We start from the raw sequence: 16,192 nt of genomic DNA, 5'->3' as shown, positions 1-16,192 counted from the left end.
AGCACAGCACAACTCAACACAGCACAGCACAACTCAACACAGCACAACACAGCACAGCACAACTCAACACAGCACAGCACAACTCAACACAGCACAACACAGCACAACTCAACACAGCACAACACAGCACAACTCAACACAGCACAGCACAACTCAACACAGCACAGCACAACACTGCACAACACAACTCAGCACAGCACAGCACAACTCAACACAGCACACCTCAACACAGCACAGCACAACACAGCACAGCACAACTCAACACAGCACAGCACAGCACAGCACAGCACAACTCAACACAGCACACCTCAACACAGCACAGCACAACACAGCACAGCACAACTCAACACAGCACAACACAGCACAGCACAACTCAGCACAGCACAACACAGCACAACTCAACACAGCACAACACAGCACAACTCAACACAGCACAACTCAACACAGCACAGCACAACTCAACACAGCACAGCACACCTCAACACAGCACAGCACAACACAGCACAGCACAACTCAACACAGCACAGCACAGCACAACTCAACACAGCACACCTCAACACAGCACAGCACAACACAGCACAGCACAACTCAACACAGCACAACACAGCACAGCACAACTCAACACAGCACAGCACAACACAGCACAACTCAACACAGCACAACACAGCACAACTCAACTCAACACAGCACAACTCAACACAGCACAGCACAACTCAACACAGCACAGCACAACTCAACACAGCACAGCACAGCACAACACAGCACAACACAACTCAGCACAGCACAGCACAACTCAACACAGCACAACTCAACACAGCACACTTCAACATAGCACAGCACAACTCAGCACAGCACAACTCAACACAGCACAGCACAACTCAACACAGCACAACACAGCACAGCACAGCACAGCACAACTCAACACAGCACAGCACAACTCAACACAGCACAACACAGCACAACTCAACACAGCACAACACAGCACAACTCAACACAGCACAGCACAACTCAACACAGCACAGCACAACTCAGCACAACACAGCACAACTCAACACAGCACAGCACAGCAAATATAAAGTACAAAAGATACGCTTGAATTGCACTTTTTGGGGAGGGGGGGGGCAGCAATTTTTAATTGTTGTATATTTAAAATGTGAATATTTTAATAATTACTGAATCTGAACCACTGAAATATTTTAGGTTAATTTGTATGGACCGAATATTACCTGTAAATATAATAAAGATGGAATATTAAAAAACTGAATATTTTAGAAATGATGAATATTTATGATCAAAGACATTTTTTATTAATACACTTCTATAAAAATATAACCGCACACAGGTTTGGAACAACACATGAGTGAGTAAACGATGACAGTATTTCCACTTGTTCTCGTGCACTGCTTTTGTTCGGGTCAAGGGTGTGTTTCACTATTGCCACGTTTCAGAATGCAAAGACAGGAAGGAGAAATGGCCTCACAGAACAATGAGAATCCACTTCCTGTCTTCCATTTGCAACTTCCTGATCAAGGAACGCACACCAAAGACAAAGATCTGTGTGCTGATAACTGACCCGTACGGAAAACCACTTGGCAAGAGAGACAAACTTAGATTGAGCTCATGAAATTAGACTCATAGATTCCCTCTATGAGATGAAACACTTTGATGTAATTCTTCATCGCTCAAGACACAGTGGAAGGACCGCGGGTCTGTGTATCTCAGCAAGTACTGACGCTGACTATCACACCTGGAGTCGTGAGTTTGAATCTAGGGCATGCTAAATGACTCCAACCAGGTCTCCTTAGCAACCAAATTGGCCCGGTTGCTAGGGAGTGTAGAGTCACATGGAGTAACCTCCTCGTGGTGGTGATTAGTGGTTCTCTCAATGGGGCGTGTGGTGAGTTGTGTGTGGATCGTGGAGAGTAGCATGAGTCTCCACTGAGAACACCTTAGCAACCATATAGCAATGTGTTAAAAACACTCAGAACACTATAGCAACTGCATAGCAACCACCCGCAACAACTTAGCAACAGCACAGCAATGTATTAAAACACTCAGAACACCTTAGCAACTGCACAGCAACTACCCACGACACCTTAGCAAAAGCATAGCATGGTGTTAGAAACACTCAGAACACCTTAGCAACTGCATAGCAACCACACACAACACCTTAGCAACCACATAGCAATGTGTTAAAAACACTCTAAACACCTTAGCAACTGCATAGCAACGCCCTAACAACCACCCACAACACCATAACTTGGTGTCAGTGGTGTCAGCGTCTCTGTCTTATTGGGCATTTAAGCTGTAGATTTGATCAGGATGTTTATTTCATGGGAATCAAACCCACAAGCTCGCCGTTGTTAGCACTATGCTCTACCAACTGATCTACAGGAAATTCACATCAGTTTTTAAGAATGTCCTAAAAGGGGGGGTCTGGGTATCTCTGCGAGTATTGACCCGGACTATCACCCCTGGAGACACGAGTTTGAATCCAGAGTATCCTGAGTGACTCCAGCCAGGTCTCCTTAGCAACCAAATTGACCCGGTTGCTAGGGAGGGTAGAGTCACATGGGGTAACCTCCTCGTGGTGGTGATTAGTGGTTCTCGCTTTCAATGGGGCGTGTGGCGAGTCGTGCGTGGAATGCGCGGAGAATAGCGTGAAGCCTCCACACGCGCTACGTCTCCATGGCAACACGCTCAACAAGTCACGTGATAAGATGCGCGGATTGACGGTCTCAGACACGGAGGCAACTGAGATTGGACCTCCGCCACCAGGATTGAGGATTGAGTCACTACTTGGACATTCCAGACTGGAGAGAACACAATTCTCCCAATTCCTCATAGCAGGAGTATTTCCCGATCCACTAAAAAATTCAAGAGTCAGTGAGAGTCTGACAGACACATCAGCTAGAGACTGAGTGAAAAATGCTGAGTTGAATGCATTGAAATATTCAAAGCCTGAAAGATGAAGAGATGATGAGAGAGAGAGAGAGAGCGAGAGAGAGAGAGAGAGAGAGAGAGACACTCATGCCTCTGTATGGTGGTAATTAATTGTTTAAATAAATTAGACATCATAAATATAAAACAGCTACCTGTCGTGTTCCATCACATTCCAGCAACAACATAAGGATTCCTCTGTTGCCATGGAGATGAGTATTCCAAACACCTGGGAGAAATCAAAGCTCATAATTGCTCAATCCATAACCGGGATGTGCCACAGTAACTCAGTGACACGCAGGAATGAAAACATCTCAAATGTCAGACATGATGCAATGAAAGTGAATGTAGTGTGAGGCAGATGTCCAAACATCTGAGAAAGTCGAGCAGAACTATTCCTTTAACGGCACATTTTACAAAGCCAGGATGGAGGAAAGACTGATGAGATTTTTGATTTGTTTGCAATGTCACATGATACAACATCAAAGACAAGATCCAAACGACTCCTGTGGGGGTCAGTGGGGTTTAACCCTCATAACCTTGACCTTTGACCTCTCTCTTTTAGTTTTGTGAAACTCAATGCTGAGTCTGACTCTGAGGTGGATATCAGCTGCGCATGGACAGTCAATTGCAGAAGCGATTCTGCATTGATTTCTACATAAACATGCTGCATTAAGACACACAGGGAGGCCATTAGAGCACTTCCTGTCTCGACACAACACTTACAGACACACTAATGGACGATCACACCGTAATGATCTGAAGGAAAGAGCCAGCCTAGAATTCAAATGATGTAAATTCGTTATTTCACGTGCTGTTGTGTTACAGATAACAGGAAATCTGCTATGATTTCAGCAGTTTCAAAGTCACTATTGACCTTCTTAATACATATTTCTATTCTTAGTGTGAACAATTAAGTGCATATGAGGAGGCTAAACAAGGGGGCTAAAGGCTACAGCGTCAGTCACTAGTGAACCTCACTCCCATCCGGGTTTATACACACTGCACAGCTATCTATCAGCTGACTCCCGTTACACTCACCCCGCCTAAACCTCACTCCCATCCGGGTCACGGCACCATTGTAACCGGTCCTGGTCACTACGAACGTGACTCGAACCAACGTCTCCAGCGTGGGAGGCAGGTGCACTAACCAGGAGGCTAAAGGCTACTGCCTCTAGCGTCAGTCGCTAGTGCACCTCTTGAGGTCAGGAGAGTGAGGTTTATACACACTGCACAGCTATCTATCAGCGGATTCCCGTTACTCTCACCCCGCCTAAACCTCACTCCCATCCGGGTCATGGCACCATTGTAACCGGTCCTGGTCGTTACGAACGGGACTCGAACCGACATCTCCGGCGTGGGAGGCGGGTGCGCTAACAAGGAGGCTAAAGGCTACAGCCTCTAGTGTCAGTCGCTAGTGCACCTCTTGATGTCAGGAGAGTGAGGTTTATACACATTGCACAGCTATCTATCAGCGGATTCCCGTTACTCTCACCCCGCCTAAACCTCACTCCCATCCGGGTCACGGCACCATTGTAACCAGTCCTGTTCGCTATGAACGGGACTCGAACTGACGTCTCCGGCATGGGAGGCGGGTGCTCTAACAAGGAGGTTAAAGGCTACAGCCTACACAATGCACAGCTAGCTCCCATTACAACAGCATCCATCGAGAATCCCTGTGGAACATCCTGCATCTGTACAGTGTCCCGAGGAAGTTCATCACGGCCTTCCAGTCCCTGTATCACCATTCCAGCTGCTCCGTTAAAATGGACATGGGCCACAGGTCACACTGAGTTCTTCACCATCAAGACCATCATTAGGCAGGGGTGCATCTTTTCACCCTTCTTATTCCTGATGGCCCTTGACTTTGTCACGAGAAAGGCCCTGACGGGGCTAAGCGTGGGCATAAATCGGGACGGACAGAGCTGACTTACCGACCTCGACTTTGCGGACAACATCGCCCTGCTTGCAGAGGATGGGCACCATCTGCAGGAGCAAATGTCAAGTCTGCACCAAGAGGCGGCCAAAGTCGGATTTCGGATTAGCGTTGAGAAGTCCAAGGTCATGCATGTTGCCGTTCGAGCCGGCATGCCAAAGATCCGGGTCGATGGGCATGATCTCGAAGAGGTTGAAAGATTCACATACTTCGGCAGCATCATTGGACGGGATGGAGGCACAGAGACAGATGTCGGGTTGGCTAGGCCTCGGCAGTCTTCCAACAAATACGCAATATATGGTCGTCAGCGTCGCTCTCGCTTAACATCAAGCTTTGCCTATATGCATCTATCATCCTCCCGATGGTGAACTATGCCGCCGAAATGTGAAAAATGTTGGCTAATACTACCCGGAAGGTGAACGTCTTTCACCATCGTTGCCTGAGATGGATACTGCATATTCGACACCTTGACCACATTACCAACGAGGAGTTCCTACGATGAAGCAAGCTGCCAAGCCTCAGCACAGTCAATGCATGCCATTGCCTACGATTAGCCGGACATGTTATCCGCATGGACGACAGCCGTATCCCCAAGAAGGGGTTTCTATAGGTTCCACCTTGAGGCCGGCGCGGTATAGTCCGACCAAGACTGACCTGGCACCGGACTTTCATCAAGGACCTTAAAGCCCTCAATGTCTCCTGGGATGAAGTCGAAGACCTCGCCACTGATCGCACCCGCTGGAGAACTCTCGTCGCCCAATATGCTCCTTAGCGTGGATGGAAAAGAAGATAGGTGTGTAATTTCAATTTAGCAAAAAATGGACACGTTTACATGACATTTTAAAAAGCCCGAAATCGAATTGTTAAAGAGCATGCACTCACTGAATACTTTGTTTCACTCACGTCCGAATATACGAGCAGGCATGTGTATGAGGTTCTCCAATGATTCCTCATTTTCAGTCACTCACACACCAAAATAAAGCTGGTGATACTGAGTCAGCGTTCTGTTGTGTTAAACAAAGAGCTCAAACCTGTTTCTGACACTCTGAGAGGAAGTTCTGCACCCTTGATCCATTTAGGAAGGACTCAAAACGGCTCAAAAACACAATAAAGCTGGAAAACAGGATGTCCGTGTTAAAATCAGGAACACAAGATCTCCGTCTAAAACTGATCTTGGACACCAAGGCCTAGAGACTTGAAACTTTGGGGGATGGTAGCACTATTTCTTGCTACTCAGGTGCATGGACTTGCCCCGATCAGCCAAAGGGGGGCGCTACAGTGAACAAAACAAGAAAATAACACATTGTGGGCCATAGCTTTTGAACTATAAAGCCTAGAAACGATGATTCATTGGGTCATGATGAATCTTAATGCACCTTGTCAAATTTTAGCGCCGCCCACTAGACTTTCCTCAATTTTGGATTATTTGGAAATCCGTTCGCCCGATCGGAACCAAACCAGTGCAGAAAGATGCTCTGGAATCCCCATATCAATAATAATAAAAAAAACGTTTGAACTTTCGATTACTCGTTGTAAAGGTGCGACAAAACATACTTAGCGGGCGTGGCCATTTTTATTGAAACAGTTATAACTTCTGAACGGGAGGAGATACTTTCACCAAATTTGAGGTCATTCTGAGGACACAAACACAAACACACTCTCACACACACACACACAAACACACACACACACACACACTCACTCACACACACACACACACACACTCACTCACACACACACACACACACACACACACAAACATACACAAACATACACACACAAACATACACACTCACACACACACACACAAACACACACACACACACACACTCACTCACACACACACACACACACACACACACAAACATACACAAACATACACACACAAACATACACACTCACACACACACACAAACATACACACTCACACACACACAAACATACACACTCACACACACACAAATATACACATACAGAAACATACACACACACACAAACATACACACTCACACACACACACAAACATACACACTCACACACACACACACACAAACATACACACACACAAACATTCACTCACACACACACAAACATACACACTCACACACACACAAACATACACACTCACACACACACAAATATACACATACAGAAACATACACACACAAACATACACACTCACACACACACACACAAACATACACACACACAAACATTCACTCACACACACACACAAACATACACACTCACACACACACACAAACATACACACACAAACATTCACTCACACACACACACAAACATACACACTCACACACACACACAAACATACACACTCACACACACACACAAACATACACACACACAAACATTCACTCACACACACACACAAACATACACACACACAAACATACACACTCACACACACAAACATACACACTCACACACACACAAACATACACACACAAACATACACACTCACACACACACAAACATACACACTCACACACACACAAACATACACACACAAACATACACACTCACACACACACAAACATACACACACACAAACATACACATACACAAACATACACACTCACACAAACATACACACACACAAACATACACACTCACACACACAAAAACATACACACACACAAACATACACATACACAAACATACACACTCACACACACACAAACATACACACACACAAACATACACACTCACACTCACACACATACACACACACACAAATGGACACACTTACACTCACACACACACACACACACACACAAATGGACACACTCACACTCACACACACACACAAATGGACACACTCACACACACACACAGAAAGACAGTCACACACACACACACACACACAGAAAGACAGTCACACACACACACACACACACACACAGAAAGACAGTCACACACACACACACACACACACACACACACACACACACACACAGAAAGACAGTCACACACACACACACACACACACACAGAAAGACAGTCACACACACACACACACACACACACACACACACACACACAGAAAGACAGTCACACACACACACACACACACACACACACACACACACACACAGAAAGACAGTCACACACATCTGGGACATCATGAGGGGGATTGAATGATGAATTTTCATTTCTGGTGAACTGTCCCTTTAAGAGTCACAGCACATCTGGACATCTGTAGGTAAATATTCAAGCAATGAAATGTGTCAACTGATCAACAGAAGATCAAAGAATATTAAAGACCAAAACACCGACACTGTCATTCCGATGACATCACATCCTGTCTCCGTTCATAAGGAGTCTTTGGCTTGATCGACGATCGGCCAGCACAATGTACACTCAGTCGACTCCAATCACAGACACAGATGCATGCTGGGAAAGCATGTAAAATAGCACAGGTTTCTACACAAATGGCCCACTGCTCTTTCACTTCCTGTTGTTTAAGAAAATACTGACATCACTTCCTTTCAGTTCACTATTAGCTGCACATGAGGGATTCTGATATGCTTAAAGGTGTTTAATCACGCGTTGCCATGGAAACAGTTTGATTATGGAACAGGAAGTACATGGAAAGAGGATATGACTGCTCTGTTAAACAGATAAACGGCTCATGCTACACCAGCTCAGCTTGACCAGCGGTTCTCCAACGATTTTGGTAACCAGGTTTTTTTAATCAAATATCAAGCGGTGACTCACAGTAACAAAAACAGTTTAATGGCTTTGTAACATTTTATATGAATGGCTTTATTCTAATAGGAGCCAATATTCACCCAGTAATATACAAGATTAAATTATTGAATTATTAAACAAAAATGTAATTTACTTTATTACTATAAATCACCACCTTTGACCAGCCACGGCCAGCAGGTGGCGATATGTTCGAAGAATGCTAACTGCCAAAAAAACAAAAGAACAATGTAAAAGTGAAAGTGGAGATTTATAGTTATCATATCACTTCTGATGACATGGATTAAACCACTGGATTACTTTTATGCTGCCTTTATGTGATTTTTGGAGCTTCAAAGTTCTGGTCACCATTCACTTGTATTGTATGAACCTACAGTGCTGGAATATTCTTATAAAAATCTTCATTTGTGTTCTTCAGAAGAAAGATCAATGCCACCTTCATGTACCTGCACGCTTTGATATAAGAGGATAAACAAGCATGCATGCTTCATTTAGGATAGTTGTGGCTGAAATCTGCCTCCGCTGTGTTGGTTGATGTGTAGCGTCCCAAATATAAAGAGTCACATGTGTCTGACCTGAGCTCATCCGCCTCAATGCGCCATTGAGTTGAGAGATGATATTCAGCTCAATCATGCTATGCTCCAAATCACTGACCTCACATATTTCCCCATTCTGATGGTCCATGTGAACATTAACTGAAGCTCCTGACCCGTATCTGAATGATTTTACACACTGCGATTGGCTGATTAGAGAATCACATGGATGATTGTTGGTGCCAGACAGGCTGGTTTGAGTGTTTCTGTAACACTTTTTAATAATAGACCTTCCTTTCTCTGTGTACAAATAAAACACACACACACACACACACACACACACACACACACACACACACACACACACACACATTTACATTTACATTTATGCATTTGGCAGATGCTTTTATTCAAAGTGACTTACAGTGCACTTATTACAGGGACAATCCCCCCGAGCAACCTGGAGTTAAGTGTCTTACTCAAGGACACAATGGTGGTGACTGTGGGGATCAAACCAGCGACCTTCTGATTACCAATGTATTATACAGAGCACTTATTACAGGGACAATCCCCCCGGAGCAACCTGGAGTTAAGTGTCTTACTCAAGGACACAATGGTGGTGACTGTGGGGATCAAACCAGCAACCTTCTGAGTACCAATGTATTATACAGTGCACTTATTACAGGGACAATCCCCCCGGAGCAACCTGGAGTTAAGTGTCTTACTCAAGGACACAATGGTGGTGACTGTGGGGATCGAACCAGCAACCTTCTGATTACCAATGTATTATACAGAGCTCTTATTACAGGGACAACCCCCCCGGAGCAACCTGGAGTTAAGTGTCTTACTCAAGGACACAATGGTGGTGACTGTGGGGATCGAACCAGCAACCTTCTGATTACCAATGTATTATACAGAGCTCTTATTACAGGGACAATCCCCCCGAGCAACCTGGAGTTAAGTGTCTTACTCAAGGACACAATGGTGGTGACTGTGGGGATCGAACCAGCAACCTTCTGATTACCAATGTATTATACAGAGCTCTTATTACAGGGACAATCCCCCCGAGCAACCTGGAGTTAAGTGTCTTACTCAAGGACACAATGGTGCTGACTGTGGGGATCAAACCAGCAACCTTCTGAGTACCAGTTTACCAGTTATGTGCTTAGACCACTACACCACCACCACTACACACAGTCACTCACACACACACACACACACAGTCACTCACACACACACGCGCACATACACACAGACACACACACACACACAGTCACTCACACACACACACACACACACAGTCACACATACTCACACACACACACACACACACACACACACACACTGTTACTCACACACACACACACACACACACACTCACACACACACACACACACACTGTTACTCACACACACACTGTTACTCACACACACACACACACACACACAGTCACTCACACACACACACACACAGTCACTCACACACACACACAGTCACTCACACACACTCTCACACTCACACACACACACACACACACACACACACACACACAGTCACTCACACACACACACACACACACACACACACACACATACACACACGCACACACATACACACACACACACACAGTCACTCACACACACACACACACGCACACACATACAGACACACACACACTCACACACACACACACACACACTCACACACACACACACACACACACACACACACAGTCACTCACACACACACACAGTCACTCACACACACTCTCACACTCACACACACACACACACACACACACACACACACAGTCACTCACACACACACACAGTCACTCACACACACTCTCACACTCACACACACACACACACACACTCTCACACTCTCACACTCACACACACACACACACACACACACACACACAGGTGTCGGACAGCTGTGCAGCATCACGACCCTTCACCCTGTCACAATAATCCATTAACTTTGTAAAACTTGCTAGTGAGCTGGTCTTTCTGTTACAGCAGGAATACTGAGTTGGCGACACCAAAGCACAGCACTTGCTGATGACTCACTATGGTGTTTTTTCAGTGTGGAAATTGAATTTCTTTAATAAATATCAATGGATTCACGTCCAGACGTGCCCCAGGGAGACATGATGCTGTTTCATTGCACTGTTGGTCGCTATATGAGGCAACAGACCATCGCCGTGGGAACAACCCTCTTGAGAATCCTCGAAACATCAATCAAAGCCTCTAGAGAAGCAGCGTGGAGTCCCGTTCAGCAACAGATAGCAAGAGGACGAGGAAGGAAGAGATACACATAGCGCTGGTGCTTTATCTGAGATAATAACAAAGGTCGTGGGTTATCTGAACAACTAGTTTTCTTAAGGAAGGCGTGATACACTGTTTAGTGTCTATTCCTTCAGATCAAAGACACATTTCTGAAGGGATCAAGAATGAATTTAACTCTTATAGCGAGAGTGTGTTTACATGCACACAATACACTTATAACCACCAGAAATCTGCTGGTTTACAACATGAAATCTGGGTCATGGGCATGTCCTGCTCGAACCAGCAGGTCTCCTTAGCAACCAAATTGGCCCGGTTGCTAGGGAGGGTAGAGTCACATGGGGTAACCTCCTCGTGGTCGCTATAATGTGGTTCTCTCTCGCGGTGGGGCGTGCGGAGTGACTCAATCAACAGGTTCATGGAAAGACAGTCTATTCACTTTCTCTGCTGCTGGAACATGAACACAGACAAACACACACTGTTTCCCATCAAGTGAACTCAACAGCAGCAGTCTCTGAATCCCTGAGTGAATGAACTTCACTGTGAGCACACTGAATATGAGGACAGCAGGAACAGAGAAGGAAATTGGACATACAATATTGAAAAGAAAGAATGGAAGTGTGTTTGAGAGGGGGGTGTTGTGACCTCCCGTCTTTCTTGCCTGAAGCTGGAGATTTCAAAGGAACTCCGTCACATTTAGACCCAAAATCCTCCTTTGAGCCGAGCAGGAATGCTTCTGATCCGTCCCATTTTTTCAGCAGGAATTCCTGAATGAAAAAGCTCCGGTTGGGCACTTGCTAGTTTTTCCTCTACTTCCTGTTTCACCCAACAAACAGCTGAAACACAACAGACCAAATCAGAACGGAAGACGCTGCCACACTTGCAGAATATTCTTGAATAAATGATGAACTTGTTGCCAGTGGTTGCAGTTACAGCTTTACTGAGGACTAGAATCCTTCATTCTCCACGTCTGAAATGCAAAAGCATTGAAGAGTAAAAAAATAAATAGCTTTTCATTCATTTGCATATTTGCATTCTTAACAATCTGCATGCAAACACTTGTGTAATGGTGTTTGTGTGTGTGTGTGTGTGTGTGTATGTGTGTGTGTGTGTGTGTGTGTGTGTGTGTGTGTGTGTGTGTGTGTGTGTGTGTGTGTGTTGCATGTGCTCGCCCCACACTCACTGACCTCTAGGTCAAAGGTCACAGCTGTGCTGCTCTTGGCATGTTCAGATGTGAGTCATCTGTGACCTCTGTCAGATCTGTGTTGACCTCAGAGGACGGTGTGTTCACAGCTAGCGGGTCAGAACTGATGCTAAATGTGCCGTGCATGCTGGGAATGTTACACGTTACAATATGACATTATTCCCAATAAAAAGTAACACATGATATGTCATTGTTTTTAAGGATACTGTAACAATGTATCACATGCAAATGTGATTGTTGCTTTCTGAAACGAGGACTAAAGTTGTTACAATGTTGCCTTTTCTTTTTGATTTGGTTCACAAGGAAACATTTCAAAACAGCTTGTATTTTATCGTTTTGCAGTTTATTTTTCCCTTTGTATATTTATGCCAAAAGTTGCACCACTAAATTAAAGGTGTGTATTTACTAGTGCTGCAAGATTAATCATATCGCAATCGTGATGTCAGCCTGTGCAACTATATGACGGCAAATGCTGCGATTATATTAAATAAATAAGTGCATGTGTGGACGTGACCGCCCATTCTCTCTGAGAGCTGTTTGCCCATTTTCTACACCGCTAATAAAGATGACAGTCAGTCTCAGGTTAGGGAGTGGCTCGTGTGGTCATGTGAGTTTCCGGTGTTCAGCTGGAAATCAGGTGGAGATGGACGTCGAGCAGACCGACACTGAACTGGTGGCCAGAAAAATAACACAGAAACACCGATCACAGCTTGGCGATATGTCTTTATTTCATCCTTAAAGTTCATATTATACGGGAGTGTGACATGTAAATAAGCACAAACTCCAAAACTGTGATTCTCGGTGCTGTCAGAGCCGCTTCAACCAGTCGCGGAAGAGGCACAATCTGAGCGGGAGTCGAGACCGGGAGAGATTTAAAGTTCTGCCAAGTGATGCGCACGCTAACACGGAGACGCTCGTCTCACCCCCGCTGTCTGCAGTGCAACATGTTGCATCATCATCATGATAAGATAACACTAAATGACAACAACAGTAAAAAGTGTGTGTGTGTGTGTGTGTGTGTGTATATATCATTTACATTTATGCATTTCGTTGACGATTTATCCAAAGTGACTTACAGTGCACTTATTACAGGGACAATCCCCCCGGAGCAACCTGGAGTTAAGTGTCTTACTCAAGGACACAATGGTGGTGACTGTGGGGATCAAACCAGCAACCTTCTGAGTACCAATGTATTATACAGAGCACTTATTACAGGGACAATCCCCCCGGAGCAACCTGGAGTTAAGTGTCTTACTCAAGGACACAATGGTGGTGACTGTGGGGATCAAACCAGCAACCTCCTGATTACCAATGTATTATACAGAGCACTTATTACAGGGACAATCCCCCCGGAGCAACCTGGAGTTAAGTGTCTTACTCAAGCACACAATGGTGGTGACTGTGGGGATCAAACCAGCAACCTTCTGAGTTCCAATGTATTATACAGAGCACTTATTACAGGGACAATCCCCTCGGAGCAACCTGGAGTTAAGTGTCTTGCTCAAGGACACAATGGTGGTGACTGTGGGGATCAAACCAGCGACCTCCTGATTACCAATGTATTATACAGAGCACTTATTACAGGGACAATCCCCCCCAGAACAACCTGGAGTTAAGTGTCTTACTCAAGCACACAATGGTGGTGACTGTGGGGATCAAACCAGCGACCTCCTGATTACCAATGTATTATACAGAGCACTTATTACAGGGACAATCCCCCCCGGAGCAACCTGGAGTTAAGTGTCTTACTCAAGGACACAATGGTGGTGACTGTGGGGATCAAACCAGCGACCTTATGATTACCAGATTACCAGTTATGTGCTTTAGACCACTACACCACCACCACTCCAGATATATATTGGTTTTGGATAGACAAGATTGACAAATGCTGATCAATAATACTCTTATGGCTAAAATGTTTACAGTGTTCAGTGGCTAAAATATCAATATGACTAAATCTTACTAAAATAAGACTAAAATGTTTACAGTTTTCATTGACTAAAACTAAATTAAAAGCCAGTAAACAAGCACAATTACAGATGTGTTTTTGCGAGTCTTCACAGAGATATAAAGAGACATGATGCGCCGTTAGCAAAGTGGGATTTCAGAAAATGATCCTCACACTGGACAAGAGGAACCAGAGATAAGCAGAACTTTCTAGAAAGAGGATTTGGAAATACCAGTTGGTCAAACAACAACAACAACAATAACAACAGTTTTAGTGGTTTGAGTGACTCACTTTTATATCCAGTTTCCTTTTCAAAAGAGTTTATAGAAAGTTCATGTTGCATCCTGATTAAATGTCTCTGATTGTTTGGACAATCTTATTTTCATGAACATTTATATGTTCTTATTTATTGTTCTATTATATTTAGGTGTAATATTGAGAAAATAACACGTTTGCAGTAATGCAAAGATATTATTTAAATGAGTAAAAATATTATTTAATATTTAAAACACTGCATTTATAGTTGTTGTTGTTGCTAGTTTGTATGTTTGAGTTAAGAAATACACATTTCAGCATTATCAGTCATTTATTTGTGCATTTTCCTTGATAACCAAGCAAGTGTCCTCATGACACCATTGGTTTATTAGATTGCAACAGTATATCACAATATTAGCCTCAATAATCGAACATCAGACCCAATAATCGCAATATTAACCGCAATAATCACAATAATCGCAATATTAACCGCAATAAGCGCAATCTAAACCTCAACAATCGCAATGCAAACAGAAATAATCGCAATATAAACCGCAATAATCACAATAATCGCAATATAAACCGCAACAGTCACAATAATCGCAATATAAACCGCAATAATCACAATAATCGCAATATAAACCGCAACAATCACAATAATCGCAATATAAACTGCAATAATCACAATAATCACAATATTAACCGCAATAAGTGCAATATAAACCGCAATAAACACAATAATCGCAATATAAACCGCAATAATCACAATAATCGCAATATAAACAGCAATAATCACAATAATCGCAATATTAACCGCAATAAGCGCAATCTAAACCTCAACAATCGCAATGCAAACAGAAATAATCGCAATATAAACCGCAATAATCACAATAATCGCAATATAAACCGCAATAATCACAATAATCACAATATTAACCGCAATAAGTGCAATATCAACCTCAACAATCGCAATACAAACAGAAATAATCGCAATATTAACCTCAACAAGCGCAATATCAACCTCAACAATCGCAATACAAACAGAAATAATCGCAATATTAACCTCAACAAGCGCAATATCAACCTCAACAATCGAAATACAAACAGAAATAATCGCAATATTAACCGAAATAGTTGCAATATTAACCGCAATAAGCGCAACATCAGACCCAATAGGCGCAATATAAACCGCAATAATCGCAATACAAACCTCAAAAAGTGCAATATAAACAAAAATAATCGCAATATTAACCGCAGTAAGCGCAATGCAAACCTCAATAATCGCAACATCAGACCCAATAATCGCAATATAAACTGCAATAATTGCAATAGCAACCTCAATATGTGCAATACCAGCCT

The 16,192-nt window shown here is 43.8% G+C and overlaps 1 long non-coding RNA gene across 1 annotated transcript in view; it reads right to left on the bottom strand.

Annotated features, from left to right (window-relative positions):
- LOC127629180 (uncharacterized) overlaps positions 1 to 14,010 on the bottom strand; it is an 82,216-nt gene extending 68,206 nt beyond the window's left edge. Inside the window, exons 1-2 of the long non-coding RNA XR_007968748.1 lie at positions 13,806 to 14,010; positions 9,661 to 9,906 (exon numbers count right to left, since the gene is read on the bottom strand). This is a non-coding gene — a long non-coding RNA (uncharacterized LOC127629180). The remainder of the gene's footprint in view (positions 1 to 9,660; positions 9,907 to 13,805) is intronic.
- Positions 14,011 to 16,192: the final 2,182 nt, after the last annotated feature.

The sequence above is a fragment of the Xyrauchen texanus genome, chromosome 35 (genome assembly GCF_025860055.1).
Source record: "Xyrauchen texanus isolate HMW12.3.18 chromosome 35, RBS_HiC_50CHRs, whole genome shotgun sequence".
NCBI lineage: Eukaryota > Metazoa > Chordata > Actinopteri > Cypriniformes > Catostomidae > Xyrauchen > Xyrauchen texanus.
Note: the sequence above shows the minus strand (reverse complement) of the source record. Positions and strands in the feature narration are given on the sequence as shown.